Source organism: Pseudorasbora parva, chromosome 25 (genome assembly GCF_024679245.1).
Source record: "Pseudorasbora parva isolate DD20220531a chromosome 25, ASM2467924v1, whole genome shotgun sequence".
In the NCBI taxonomy this organism is placed as follows: Eukaryota; Metazoa; Chordata; class Actinopteri; order Cypriniformes; family Gobionidae; genus Pseudorasbora; species Pseudorasbora parva.
Genome location: NC_090196.1, coordinates 1,164,988 through 1,181,020, shown reverse-complemented (window position 1 = coordinate 1,181,020; position 16,033 = coordinate 1,164,988).

Here is a 16,033-nt window from a genome sequence, read left to right as displayed (position 1 = left end):
GCACTCTGCCTAGACTGGCCTGTATCAGTTCCACTGGGGTAAATGGAAATAATAGATATAATGGGCTTACAGCAGAGTTTTGGGCGATACATGCGACAGGGCATTCACCCCCAGCGCAGTCATTAAAAAAACAGCGGGCAGTGCATATCCTCCGTGGACGGAAAAAGATCTACCTCTGCCCTGCCAAACCAAACCCAGATCTGTGCCAGTATTAGAGGGTGCAAGCACCATTCTCTGACCTGTGGTCCCCCTCTGGATAGCAGGTCTGCACCAACATTCAGACAGCTCGTGACATGCACTGCCCAGAGCGACGCTAAATGCTTGCTGACCTTTATCAGGAGGGGTCTGTGTCAGTTGCAACAGAGAAAGTGTCTGTTTATATACAACAATACTGTTGTGTTGTCCATTCTGACTAACACATGTTTGCCCTGCAAGTGCTAAGCAAAATGTTTTAGTGCCAAAAGAACCAGCTGCAACTCCTGATGTAGCTCTCCCTAGGGGGATCCCCTCTGACGACTCAGGCGGCTGTGAAAATATTTGACCCATCCTACTGACAGCATAGTTGTGTTCTGTGCTCAATCTATCTCAAAAACGAGATATGAAATCCGGTGACATGGAACCAGGTAGCAGGACATCCAAATATAGACAAACACTCTCATGCCCTGATGACCCAATGCCGTCTCTGCACATTTTGTGAATATTCGGGGTGTGAGGGACAGCCCAAACGGCAAGACCTGAATTTTGTATGCAGTCCCCTCGAAGGGGAACCTGATGAATTTCCTGTGTTCTAGGTGGATTGGGACATGGAAGTATCTGAGGTGTTTGTTCAACTGCCGTATGTCTAGGATAGAACACAAGCCCCCACTTGTCTTTGGGAGGAGGATGAAATGGCTGTAAAACCCTTCCTTTGTTCTCCCATGTATAACCCCCTGAATTGACCCTTTGCTGAGGAGAGCACAAATTTCTTCTCTCTACACTGAGGAAGCCTCTTCCGACACTGGTTGGGAAAGGAACTGCAGCTGATATCCCCACTAAATCGTGCAAAGAACACACAGCGTTGGTGCACATGTGCACCACCACTCAAGGCTGACAGAGACGATCCCTTGCATTGCATGTGGAACCACTTCCTCTTTTTGTGAATATTGCTTCGGTCGGCAAATAGCCCGATTGTGAAGTTAGTGGTTTCAAAGCATTCTGATTGTTCTGACAAATCAACACGAGGCATTATTTTCTAAAACACAAAGTTTCTTTATTGATAAAAAACTTAAAGCTGAACCCGTTCTCTTGCAGGGTTTCTTTTTCATTGAGAGAAGAAAGCGGCTGCCCATCCAGCCTCCCAAGATCTGGGTCTGTGTCTCTGCGCTGTTACTGCAGCTGGCCTCTTGGCTGCTGCCGGTCGAAAAAGATGATCTTAAAGAATTTGAATATCCTAGGCATTGAACCCTTTAGAGATTCTGCAATTCTTGTAATTCTGAAATCGTACCTGAAATGCGTCAAGACCTTCTCTAAAAAGACCGGTCAGGGAGAACTGACTTAGTGCACTAAGAAAAGCATTCCGATCTCATTCAGGCAAGTTCGTCAGCATCTACAATAGATGCCGCTGAGCAAACACCGTACTGACCATTGCATGACCCAAACATACTAACGAGCAATGTGTTGCATGCAGTTTATAGTCGGCTGTGGATTAAATTTCCCCCATGAGCTCCTCACACAGCCTTTCTCCTGACATGGCCTTGCACAGTTGCCCCAAGCAGATGGCCTGATAAGTTTGCAGCAAGGACATAGTGCTCAAAGCTCTATCCGTGCAGGCTTGATCACTATAGATCCTGCTGAGTTGTTTGTACGAGAGCCTGCACAGTCCCGTTGGGAGAGTCGGGTATCTGCAATCCCACTTGTAACGGTGGTGACCCCCAAACTACAATTCATAATTCAGTGTTCAATAAATTGTTTTTTTGTTTTTTTAATCAAACTTATTCGGGCGCCAGGCAGGTATAGGCCTGCCAACAAAAAAACCCGGGATAGTTTTTTAATAACCGCCCGTTACGTTCAATAACCTCAAAATATTCAGTCTTTTGTTTTTTTTCCACGTTTTTACTTAAATGGGTTTACACCCAACAAACACAAACATCAAACTTAGTTTGATAAATATAAACAATAAAACACCAAAACAGAAAGACCAGAAGAACAATTGCAGACACCGCTACTTATTCTTTTTGTTCGTGGTTTGTATTTCAATCGCTGCAGATATGTCACAGTTCATTACCATCCAATAAATTCACATGTCCGTTTTAAACCCCAATTTGTCCTTGAAAACAACACTAACGAAGAAGAAGGTCATAGAAAGGAAATAAAATCAAAACAAAATGAATACAAACAATAAACTCGATCAGTTTGTATATGTTTGGAATCGTGTACTTGTATGTGTGTGCGTGTGTGTGTCGGAGAGTGAGTGCGTCTGTGATTGGGTGCGTGTATGTGTGCGTGTGTGTGTGTCGGAGAGAGAGCGTGTCTGTGCTTGATTGTTTGGGGAAATGAAAAGTTTTTAGTCACTGACCAAAGTGCAGCTGATCACAGGGCTTTCGAAGAGTGTCTAAGGACCGTAGTGGACTCAACGATGATCCTGGCTACGACCAACTTTTCCCTTTGGATGGCTTAGCGATGCTTATAACGTGAAGGTAACTTTGCGCTCGTTCACAAGCACGGTAGAGCAGATCTGGAAATGACAGGCCGACAGGAACACGAGCCACACTCCCCACGGTAACGCACTCCACTTCTCTCCCACCACTCGCAACTCAACTGTGTTCACTTGTTGTGACGTCTCTTCCCCCCCTTCCGGTATGTGCGCTTCACCCTTATACTCACATCCGTCCTTAATTAATACGCACACCTTTCGTGCAACGAAAGTGAAAATAACCATGTGGCATCCAGACTTTTCAGTTCTGCCACACACTATTTTGCATTGGAGCCAGGTAAGCAGCGAGTGAATGCTCCATCTGGGGGGGTCGATATAAACCCTGCTTACCCCGCTCCTTGAACTTATTTGCCCCCAGCAACGGAGGAGAAGGAGACATGGGTTTTGGCCATGAAGCTGTAAGCTCTGCCATACAATATGAGTAAAGCAGCAGGCATGTTTTAACCACTGTTTGTACCGTTGACAATTACAACCTGGTGAAGCACAAGCTTTACTGAATCGGGGGAGGGACTGACCACTGCAACGACAGCTTTTCTGCCGCTTCTTGAAACTCTGTCCCCCATCCCCTCACTTCCATCCGCCGCCTCAGAAGGTGAGGAGGAAGCGGTGATCTGTCCTGCTTGAAAATTGTAGTCAGAGAATTCTTCACCCGCCTCAGAGAGACAGAGTCATCGTCATGATGTCTCTGATTAAATTTAGAAGCAGCTAGAGGACCATTGTCGAATGTACTCACAACCTCCTCAGCTTCTATACAATCACACCAAGTCCCTGTGGCCTTCTCGAAAACGCCAAGACCCACATCTGGATCAGCCCCTGAGGACAGAAGCGGAACATGTCTGGCCACTGCCCCACTGAGCACAAGCTCAACAAATGATACGTGCCGCTCGAGTGTTGAATGACGGACCTGCCGGCAGTGTATACATGTCCCAGGGTTGGAGAGAGCCAATCTGGCATGGACAATCCCTAGATACACCAGGCAGTGCTTGCGAGTATCTTTCTCTGATAACGTATACCCACATGCCATTGGACAGTTGCGAGAACCTTTGCTGTGTTTGGACATTTCTTTTTTAATTTTTAAATTTAGCTTTTGTCACACTACGTTAAACTTGTAAAAACTTTCTCTTTTCTGTGCCTTTCTACAAAATTCACCACCGTGGGCTACTTTCTTGTTAAAACTGTGACTTGATGGCATACTATAATTATTACATAATTATTTATATAATATGACATGTCTGTTCAATGAAAGGAGGGGCTGAAGTGGTTGTGTAATATAAGTGAATATAATCTTCCAAATAATGAACACCCCTGCTTTAAATTCCTACAGACCTTAAGAAAAGTGTATAAGCCACCATTTATCTTAAAGGATTAGTTCACTTCAAAATGAAAATTTCCTGATAATTTACTCACCCCCATGCCATCCAAAATGTTCATGTCTTTCTTTTTTTCAGTGGAAAAGTAAGTTGAGGAAAACATTTCAGGATTTTTCTCCATGTAATGGACTTCAATGGCAACCAAAATGTTGAATATCAGCTGTGAATAATGAGGGACTGGGGTTTAGCCTGGAATGTGTTTAGCAGTTGTGTTGAATTGATCCCAGATGAAGTCCTGATGATCTTAAAGGGCGTCATGAGGCATCATGAAACCCCCCTGCTCCAGTGCTGTTTTTTCACACCTTCGATTTGAAAAGGCTTCCAAAAAGGGGCGTGGTCGACTGCAAAAAGGTGGGATGGGTATTTTGTGGAAAGAGGGAATGGTTTGCATTAATAAGGGAGTGTCATTAGGCCCATTAAAATTAGCCAATTTGCCAATTAACCGGCAATGCACACACACAGGTAACATGGATAGCGATACCGACAGCTGCAGTTACATCAGTTCTGAGACATGTTATTGGTTCACACGTTGGTATTGTTTACAACAGAGAGATGAGATGAGGGATGAGTACAGCGATCGGGGTATAAACGAAAGGACACAACTCAACCCCATTTGAGGTTTCATAGTCTCGACCGCGCATCTGAAGCACAGAACGACGCGTACTGGGTTTCCGTGATAAACACAATGCCTCACTTTCCTCCTTGGCTTTTCTGTCTCAAGCATATTAACTAAATTATATTTTATGCATACTACAGCGTAGTGATTGGGTTGGATGAGCTTTATGTCATGAATATATGTTGAGAATCGTTCACAAAGGTCGACGTGAGCATGTTGACTAGCCCCATACATGAGCGAAAGTACGCAGTGAAGTCAGATTCTGTGACATTGCTCCGACTCAGCTTTTCAAACCGGAAGACAGAAATCGCTCTGAAAAATTTAAAAATAACTTTCACATATGAATAACATTTATGAGAACCAATACTTGTAGTGTTTTCAATTATGTACAGCCTATACATATCTGTTTACGTCTCAAAAAAGGGTTTTGGGGTTTCATGACCCATTAAGAATGGTTTTAATCCTCTGTGGTCTGAGGTGTTTTCTGGGCCCTAAAAGTGTTTTGAAATGCCCTTTGTTACTTAAAACATTTTCATAGCTAAATTCAGATTACTCTATTCAGCACAAACTCTGCAACAATAATTTGTAAGCAGCATTTATGCAAAAGTTTGTAGTTTTGAAAATAATTACTCATTCACATGAAACAATAGGTCAATTTATGAGAGAGCTACAAGAAAGAATGTGAGGAGATTAAAAGAATGTTGTTTTTTTGTTTTTATTTTCTTTACAACATAACACAAATATGTAGCCTTACGTTGTCATACTCAATTCTAGTCAGAATATGAGTATGATACTGCTCCATTGGGCTGTGATTATGGGGTGTTTCAACTGAACTAGAAAAGACCTCAATTGGATAGACCAACAACCAATCAGAGCAACAGAGCGATGCACAGTTGTCAACAGAGCTCAGCTGCACGGATGCTGGAAGAAGAAGAAGAAGAAGAAGAAGAGGAAGATGAGTGTAAACGATCTTTGACAGTGACATACTGTCAAACGATCTTAAACAGTGACATACTTCTGTGCCATTCATGATACAGTTCCTGTTCAAACACAGAACGTTACTTTAAAAAAGTAATTAGTTGTAGTTACTCACTACTTGTTCCAAAAAGTTAGTAACTGAATTACTCTATAATAAAAGTAACTCATTACCAGGGAAAAAAAAGTTGCTTTAATTTATGATAGGCAACCTATATCTGCTGCAAATGTGACTGTGTTCCACTTTGTCCAAAATACATATGCATATAACATTCTGTATATAGGTAGTTTACATGATAAAAGTAACCTTAAGGTTAAGATATGCCTCCAGTTTCAATCATTTAAACAGGCCGTTGAGGTTTGGGTAAAAACTTTTGGCAGTGATGTTTTTTTTTCCATGTATTTTATTTATTTATTAAATAAAATAAATAAACATCCACTGGATGTCATATGCATGGAACACTTCACTAAATTATTTTAGGGTGACATTTTTTGTTTTTCATGGTAATGAGGTCAATTTGATCAATAACTATGCACTGTGGTTTTAATTCAGCGTGAGCAAAAATAGACTCGATGCCAAAATGATCACGGCATTGCCTTCTGCTCTGCTCCCGCGCCACCTCTGCTTGTGGTGTGAATGCTCCGATCCAGGGGTTCTCAACCCTGGTCCTCGAGGCCCACTGTCCTGCAGAGTAAAGCTCCAACCTTGATCAAACTCACCTGCCTGTAGCCTTCTAGTAATCTTGAAGAGCTTGATTAGCTGGTTCCGGTGTGCTTGATTAGGGTTGGAGCTAAACTCTTAAGGACAGTGGGCCACGAGGACCAGGGTTGAGAATGCCTGATCTAATCTGTTAACATGGGTGCTAAAAAAAAATATGGCTACACCTGATGCCTGCTAAATTTCTTTGGCCTCATGTTCCCTGTGTTGGCACATCCACTCCTGGGTGTTATATTGATGCTCTCAGGAATTTTTGGAAGTGTTTCACCACCTGCCTAGCCATCTAGAAGGGTGTTTTTCTGGGAAACAGGTATGTTTTGTGGAAAAGATAAGAATGTGGATTTGGTGGCTACGAGTAGTTCTTCCTTCATTCAAGTTTCTTGAGCCTAATCAAGGTTCACAGAGTTTTGAGCAACAGCTCTTGGGAAAGCTTATTTGGAATGATATGCTCTGCATTTTTGCGGGGCCTGATCCATTTTTCTCATGAACATTCCTGGCCTGACTCTTTTCTTGCTATGCATTATGGAATATTTAACAATAATTAACCATTTTTCAATGTTTTAGCTGGTATCTCTTGTTTTTTTGTGGTTTGTTTGTTGTCAGCTCTCCCAACAGCAAGCCACTCCAAAGAGGAAAAATGGCAATGTAGCAATTAAAAGCCCTATTCGTACGGGATTAGTATTATCTGGACCTCTGGTGATTTGGAATAATTGCAGAGAATGTCTGTTATCTTAATCCCGTGCGAATCGGCCATGTCTGTAATTTGTAAAGTAAAAATTCCCCCGCAAATGACCTACCATATTTCTCCAAACACTGAGGTCCTGTGATAATATTAGTCCTGTGGGAATCGGCATCTCTGGGATTTGGCCAGGATTAGGCGGATTGGATATCATTTTTGCAAAGTTTTTGTTTCCTGTGCGCATTTCAATCTTCATCTTTCATGAAGAATGGAGGCTGTGCTCATAATGCGTACCGTTATCAATTCCCGTGCGGCAGCACAGATTATATTTTCACTTGGGAGTGTCACGGTTCATGGATTCCCTGTCTCACTCTTGGGTGCGTGTTGAATGTAGGTGAGGGCGGAGCCTGGGATTGGCTCATCACGCACCTGTGGCTGATCACCTGCACCAGCTGCAACTCATCACCTTCACCCTATTTAGTCTCTCTGTTTCTCTCTTGTCTTTGTCAGAGCGTTGTTGGATGTTTCCCCTTGTCTCCGTGTTGGTTGTCGTTTCCCCCCTCCGTGAAACGCTGGATCCCTTCCCGGATTACCTGTACCGATCTCCCGAGTCACAGCTGCTCACATCCTGCCCGTGTCGCCAACAGAGCCTCTCTCACTGCTCCGTCTTATCCGGACTTCATCAGTGTTCTGAGTTTGGACTTCTGTGACACTATCTGGCAAATAAACTTTACTTGAGTTACTTGCTATTGAATCCTGTCTCTGTGAATCCGTTACAGGGAGCACATTGCTTGAATGGCGTGTATAATATTAATATCAATACTATTCTTAATGAAAAACATAACAACAGAACAGTACAATGACAAGCTCGCTTGAATGGGTGCTTTTAGATTTAGCTTTGAAACTGAATCTTATGCGACTGTGCGAATATTATAATTATGTAGAAAGTAGCCTTCCATTTCATATCACAGGCGATCAAAGACAGATTTTTATCTGTCTTGGACAGCAAAGATGCTCTAATGGCTGCTGCCACAATGCCCAAATTCAAGGTCTGCTGGCTCAAAGATGAGAAGAGAAGAGATGCTCTGAAAACCATGCTAATTTCTGAGTGTCGTGCCCGGATTCCTGGAGAACTACCGATGAAACAAGCAGTTCAGAGGCTTGGCACCTCCAGTCACAATGACTTTTTTGAATTTGAAGAGGAGTCTTGCTACACAGCAGAGACTGAAGTCATGGAGTACTTAATATTGCCTGAATCTGACTGACCAGGTTCCCCAGGATTAAAGAAATTGCAAAGCAGTACAACACTCCATTAATGTCAAGTGCACCGGTCGAAAGGCTTTTCAGTATTGTTCTGACCCCAAAGAGGAACAAGCTGTCAGATAAAAGATTCGAACGACTTTTACTTATGCGATACAATTTTTATTTCGAAGAACAGAGCGAAAAATTAATTGAATGGGATGAAGTTTATAAGATAAATTTTTGTTGCACTTTTTGTTTTCACTATTGCACTTTTGTTGCTCTTACCTTTTCGTTCATTGGGATAACTGCAACACAATAATAAATGAATAGGTTGAAGAATTTGGCGTTTGGTATCTTAACCTACCGCCTCTGGCAGCCACATCTCCAGGAGGAGAGTGAGCGAGGGGAAAATAATGTTTTTGGGATGATGATGTGAATTTTCAGTTTGTCTAATTAATTGCATTTTCGGTTTCCTTTTTATGGGCTTAAGTGCATTTCTGTTTGCATTTTTTGGGATAGTGACCTTTATTTTTATATATTTCATTGACCACTTCATTCATTTATTTTTTGCCATGAATCTAATAAAAGGTTGTTCTCATGCCTGTGTTTTGAAACTTGCGTGTTGACCCCATTTTGAAAAGACCCCACCATAGCCTCCCTTATCCTGTTGTTTGTGGATTTTACAGTGAGGCATATTTCTGTGTGCAGACAGGGATATTGTTCTTTTATGTGGTTTTACATGCCATTTTGTATACAGTGATGATAGGGCTATGATGTTTGTCCATGGTAAATTAAGAAACGGCACAGTAAAGTAATAAGTTGCGAAGTTACTTTTTAAATGCAGTAACTAGTAAAGTACTCTCATTACAATTTACAGAAGTAACTAGTAACTGGTTAGTTTTTTTGAGTAACTACCCCAACACTGTGCATTAACTGTGGTACCTCAGAATCATTATACACCCTTGACTACAAGGTGGCAGAGCAGAGAGACCTTTTGCAGTCAACCTTCCCTGACCTAACTGCAACCAAAACACCACTATATTGAGCACTACCCTGAACTGATTAGGGTACATGGTCCACTTACTGAAGTTTGGACAATGCAATTTGAAGAAAAACATAAGTTCTTCAAAAAAAAGGTTATAGGTGACCTGTAGAACTTCAAGAATGTAGCGCTTGTGTTGAAACACCAGAGGGCTCTTAGCCATCATACACTGCAGTTCTGTTTTCAGACTGGATGTGGAAATGTCTAAGTGTTACCCAGAGAACATTCAGAGAGCACTCGGTCAAACACTTCCTTAAACTGAAGCACTTCATCTTGCACAACCTGTCTGCATTAATAGGATTGATAATGAGACAGATATGATACTTTCAGCTGGATCGTAAGTAAATTGCTCAGATTGTTTCTGTGACAGACTCAAGACATCTTGGTGTTTTCAGCATCTTCGTTCTTATGAGCTTTGCTGCCCATATATGCCATGTTTTGTGTGCTTCATCTGGAAGACCTGGATGATGTTCCTCCAATATCAGCCTGTGTTCGTGGTAAACTGATGGTGGCATGAAGCATTTCATTCTATGGTAAATTAACACTCTTTTGTACTTTCCCTCCAGATGGCTTCTCGAGAAACCATGACTTTGAGAGTTATTATTACAGAAGCTGATATCAGAAAAATCACACAGACTTCAAAGTCATGCTTGGTTGAAGATTTGATTAGTTGTCTCAACAAGAACTCTGGTATTAGAGTTGTAATTTTAATTTACAAGTTTGACTGAATGTGTGCCAATCTCATCAAATGAAATATTGAGTGATTCTCCAAGTTCAGCAGATCTCCTAATCACATATCTTTTTTCCCAACTTCTCTGTGGATTTTGAATATAGGCTGTGTCAAGCTAATTAAATTTACTTGAAGAATGGACACACCAAAAAGCGACAAAGGAATTGAAATATGGCTTTCTTCAGGAGCAGCCATATACTCCTTCAAAGCATACCCAACTGCTGAGGATCTACGAGCTGTACAAATGCAGTGGTGGATGATCACCTCTGTCTTCAGAAGCAGGATCACCTTCTGGATACTGTGGGTGGACAAACAGTTTGGAAGACTAAATGGGAAATTACAGATCAAAAATGCCTTACACACACACACACACAAGGTTAATGTTTGCTGGTCAAGGTTAATGCTGGGAAAAGAGGAAAATGCTCTACCAGCAATGATCTACCTAACAAGCACATTAAGAAACCAAGGAAAGGAAAGGTTAACTGCCAACCTGACCTTCCAGACTCATTGAACTAACATTCATTTAATTTTAATGCAGTGTAATGTAGAGGAAACTAAAATCTTTAGTTGTGAGGTACTAAAACAGGGAAAAGTTTTGGCAAAACAGTTTGGCCCTGAACAGTTTTTTTACACTTTCAATGGACTGAAAGCTTAGCTGCAGCAGGCCTCACAAAAACCAGATTGCCTTGAAAAAGATGGCCTGGACTCATTCTGGAGTCTGCCCGGATTATAAACTAAAGTTATGTGCATAATAACACACGCTACCCGAATTTGCTCAATGCTGTAAAAGTAAACGTTTTGCTCTCCTGCAGAACCTTAATAATCTGGCTCCTGTGTTCATTTCCAGTGGCTTGCAGTGAATGTCAGAGACTTACGGGTGTAAAGTGGGCATGCTGTAATCTGAGGGTCAAGCTTTTAACAGTTCTGAAAGAGCTTGAATAAAGCACATGAAAATAGTGCTGATCGAGCAGAAGGGGCTTTCTTTCTCAGGTGACAGTGTGTAAAAGATTTCATGAATCGTGATGATGAGCACTGTAGGACACAAAAACAGTGAAGCGATGGCGATCTTTTAACAGGCGCAGAGGTGTTTTTCAAAGAAGAATAACAGTCCCTAAGAGTACAACATTCTTGAACGAGGAGCCTCTGTTTGCCTTTACTCAGACATTTTAGTCAGATTTAGAAGTCAAGACAAAGATGCTGATCCAGAAACATGTTGACATCCCGTTGAGCGTCCTTCGCTCTCTCATGCCTGTCATTGGGCAGCTCAGCCTTGATCACGTGAGCCTCAGCCCTCGCCATCTGGGATGTTTTAAGCAGAGATAAAAGCATCTGAGCAAGTGAATAAATTAATGCATTTTCTTGGTTGGCAAAATCTATTTTACATTAATCTTTAATGCTTATGTATTAGGGTTTCACATGTTGCTCTTGGAATCAGTCACTTGGAATCGACAAAGCAATACTGAATTAGATGTTATGCTAAGGTTTGTGTTTTTGATCTGAAGACAAGCTCTTACGGGAACTGCGCATGCATGCAGCCTCTGCGCTCTGGCCATCTGTGTCAGGCTTGTTGGACAACGTCTATGATGAGGGATTCAAGTTTCCCTGCGACTCACATGTGTGTCATCGGGCAAAGAGCTGGCCCTGATTTTTTTCTTTTTTTCTAAATACAATAAAATAATAATAAACAATAATAATGATAATGAGTGCTAAAGTACCTTATCGGGCATAACATTATGACCTAATATTGTGTTGTTCCCCCCTGACCCGTCTCTGGTGGACTCCTCTGGACCCCTGAAGGTGTGCTGTGGTATCTGGCACCAAGATGTTGGCAGCAGATCCTTTAAGTCCTGTAAATTGTGAGGTGGGTCTCCATGGATCGGACTTGTTTGTTCAGCACATCCAACAGATGCTCGATTGGATTGAACTTAGATTGAGCTTAGCGGCCAAATCAACTCCTCAAACTCGTTGTATTTTGTCTTTTTATTTCATATGTTGATTTTCTTCATTGTCTATAAAGAACAGAAATCATCTGCAAGGTATTGTAAATATGTGTGTTCCTGTACGTTGTCTTGCATCTTATTATACAGCAAGTGTCGAGGATGGCACATATAATAATGGGAGATTTCACACACCCTTTGCATTTTTATTTTGAGTGAATGCCCCTTGGGGACAATCAGGTGTTCCACAAACCATCACAAATGTACTTTTTGCCTGAAGCAAATCATTTATTTAAAATAGATTTTTTTTGCTCATGTACTTTATGTATTTTGAATATTTGTTTGTATGTGTATTAAGTTTTGTCTATGTAAAAGAACATGTGATTCCTCAGACCGGGCCACCTTTCTACCATTGCTCCGTGGTCCAGTTCTGATGCTCACGTGCCACTGTTGGTGCTTTCGGCGGGGTCAGGGGTCAGAGGTCACCCTGACTGGTCCATACGCCTCAAACTGAGCTGCTCTGTGTATTCTGCCAGCTTTCTATCAGAACCAGCATTAACTTCTGGAGCAGTTTGAGCACACATCAACTCTGAGGACAAAATGTTCACTTGCTGCCTAATATATCCCACCCACTAACAGCTGATGTAGAGATCATCAGTGTTATTCACTTCACCTGGTCATAATGTTATGCCTGATCGGTGTACATAACATTAACAAGTTGATATTGTATATAAACACATACACACTGGCAATATGCAACAAATAATAAACTTCTGGAATACGTACAAACTCAAAATAAATACAGAACAGTGCTGGCACGTCTTCTTCCAGGTTCGCCATCACAACATTAAACATGGATATACTCATTTTGAAATTATGTTTAATATATTGGACTTGGGTTACTTCATCTTGTTCCAATGCCAAGCTTCAATTACATCACAAAATGATTCATACTTTCAGATTGCTTGAAACACCACAGGCATACTTGATGATACAAACAGGTGAAAACGGTGTTCATCCAACAAGATCTCAGCCCAAACATGTTACAACCCTTTGACTAAAGGAGCAGCAACATCAGTGGAGAGGCCATACACTCGTGATGTTAGGTTCTGGGACGAATCGTTCTTTTGAGATGGTTCTCAGCAAGTAGCGAATCCGACTGAAAAAGAACCGATTGAGGCGGTTCAAACATCTGTCGAAGTTTGCCGAGGATTACCGAGGCGAGGGTGATTGAGTTGACGACGCAAGTCTAAGGCACGTGGACTACTGGAAATATGCATATTATGATGACTACTGTTATTAAATAACATTTTATCATGACATCCAAAAAACATACATTGTACTGTAATGTATTATGCATGCAGATTATTGTTAAGCAAAATAAGTTTATACGTTTATATAAGACTGTATATAAGTTAAGTTAATATCTTGCAGATGATATAAGTTAAGGTATAAGTTTATAAGACTGGTTTATTCTTTCTATATAGCTACTTTAGACATGTAACATATCCACGTTTGTTGATCAGTGCCTGTAATGTGTGCTGTAGTTGTGCTATTTTCAGTCGAATCCGACGCGAAGGATGAATGAATTAACTGAACACAACACAAACACCATTGAGTGAATGAAAGGCAATAATCAGAAAATGCACTCACATAAATAACTATTCGATTGTTTCAATATGCATAGATACAGATTATTACTTTATTCGAATGTTCCCTTGATATAGTAGATAAACTAGTTAAAACTATTAACATATAGTAAACCAGTTAAACTATATCAAACACTGATTCATTAGTTCACCAGAACAATACATCACAATGTCTAAAGGTTATTAAAACCACTCTGTGCCACCGATTCGAAACACCAGGGATTTTAGATCAGCCATCACCGAGTGTGATGATGGATGAAAGCATCCCATACTGAATGTGCTTAAAATCAGTGGTTATGGGACGGATGTGCAGATGAAGCCATATGAAGCCTTGAGGCTTTCATTCAGTCATTCTGAATGCCAGGCTAACAAATCAAAGCTTCAATACATTGCAGTTTGGTTTGTCCTCTTAACGCCATCTTGTGGTGGACCACAATTATTTCAGACACTGGAATTGGTGACTGCAGAAGCACTGGTAGAACAGTGTAACAAATACTCAAACGAAATATTGCATTGTTTTTTGTTTTTTCTCTCTCTCTGATAATGGGATATCTCTACCCTGCCCTGTCCAGGCAGTCCCCAGGTTTGCATGTCTTTGCTATCAGAACCTGAGGACGTGATTTCATCAATGATCTGACAGAGAAACAACTCTCTGGAAACCCTACTCTGACGGATGCGGATCCAATAGCGAATGCAAAAGGTCTCTTTGTTACTGATAATGGTAAGACAGTAAATGACACCAAAAGCTCAGTCTCTGGTGGTTCGTGGCAGGTAGATGTAGAAAGCTCTAGGAGACGGTGCAGCAACGTGACACAGGGACGCAATGGGCACAGACCAGGCAATGGGAAATCCTGGACGGAAGAATCTACACAGGACACCGGGAAGACGACTGCACACGTGGAACACTCAGGGAAAACTGCAATGATCAACAAACACAGACTGCAGGTGAGATGAGATGCAGCTGGTGAACTGATTGCAGTGATCAGTGACCACGCCTCCAACACAACCAAACACACATATACAAAATGAGCCGGTGAATCCATGAACCATGACACATTCAAACGCATGACCAAACAAACCCACTATATATAATGCAATGCTAAATGTGTTTATATATATATTTATGTATATATACATACATACATACAGGTCCTTCTCAAAAAATTAGCATATTGTTATAAAGTTCATTATTTTCCATAATGTAATGATACAAATTAAACTTTCATATATTTTAGATTCATTGCACACCAACTGAAATATTTCAGGTCTTTTATTGTTTTAATACTGATGATTTTGGCATACAGCTCATGAAAAATTAGCATATCATGAAGCGGTTCTCTAAATGAGCTATAAACCTAATCATCTGAATCAACTAATTAACTCTAAACACCTGCAAAAGATTCCTGAGGCTTTTAAAAACTCCCAGCCTGGTTCATTACTCAAAACCGCAATCATGGGTAAGACTGCCGACCTGACTGCTGTCCAGAAGGCCATCATTGACACCCTCAAGCGAGAGGGGAAGACACAGAAAGACATTTCTGAACGAATAGGCTGTTCCCAGAGTGCTGGATCAAGGCACCTCAGTGGGAAGTCTGTGGGAAGGAAAAAGTGTGGCAAAAAACGAGAAGAGGTGACTGGACCCTGAGGAAGATTGTGGAGAAGGACCGATTCCAGACCTTAGGGGACCTGCGGAAGCAGTGGACTGAGTCTGGAGGAGAAACATCCAGAGCCGCCGTGCACAGGCGTGAGCAGGAAATGGGCTACAGGTGCCGCATTCCCCAGGTCAAGCCACTTCTGGGCTACAGAGAAGCAGCACTGGACTGGTGCTCAGTGGTCCAAAGTACTTTTTTCGGATGAAAGCAAATTTTGCATGTCATTGGGAAATCAAGGTGCCAGAGTCTGGAGGAAGACTGGGGAGAAGGAAATGCCCAAATATGCCTGAAGTCCAGTGTCAAGTCCCCACAGTCAGTGATGGTCTGGGGTGCCATGTCAGCTGCTGGTGTTGGTCCACTGTGTTTTATCAAGGGCAGGGTCAATGCAGCTCGCTATCAGGAGATTTTGGAGCACTTCATGCTTCCATCTGCTGAAAAGCTTTATGGCGATGAAGATTTGGTTTTTCAGCATGACCTGCTACCTGCTCACAGTGCCAAAACCACTGGTAAATGGGTTACTGACCATGGTATTACTGTGCTCAACTCTCCTGACCTGAACCCCATAGAGAATCTGTGGGATATTGTGAAGAGAAAGTTGAGAGACGCAAGACCCAACACTCTGGATGAGCTTAAGGCCGCTATCGAAGCATCCTGGGCCTCCAGAACACCTCAGCAGTGCCACAGGCTGATCGCCTCCATGCAACGCCGCACTGAAGCAGTCATTTCTGCTA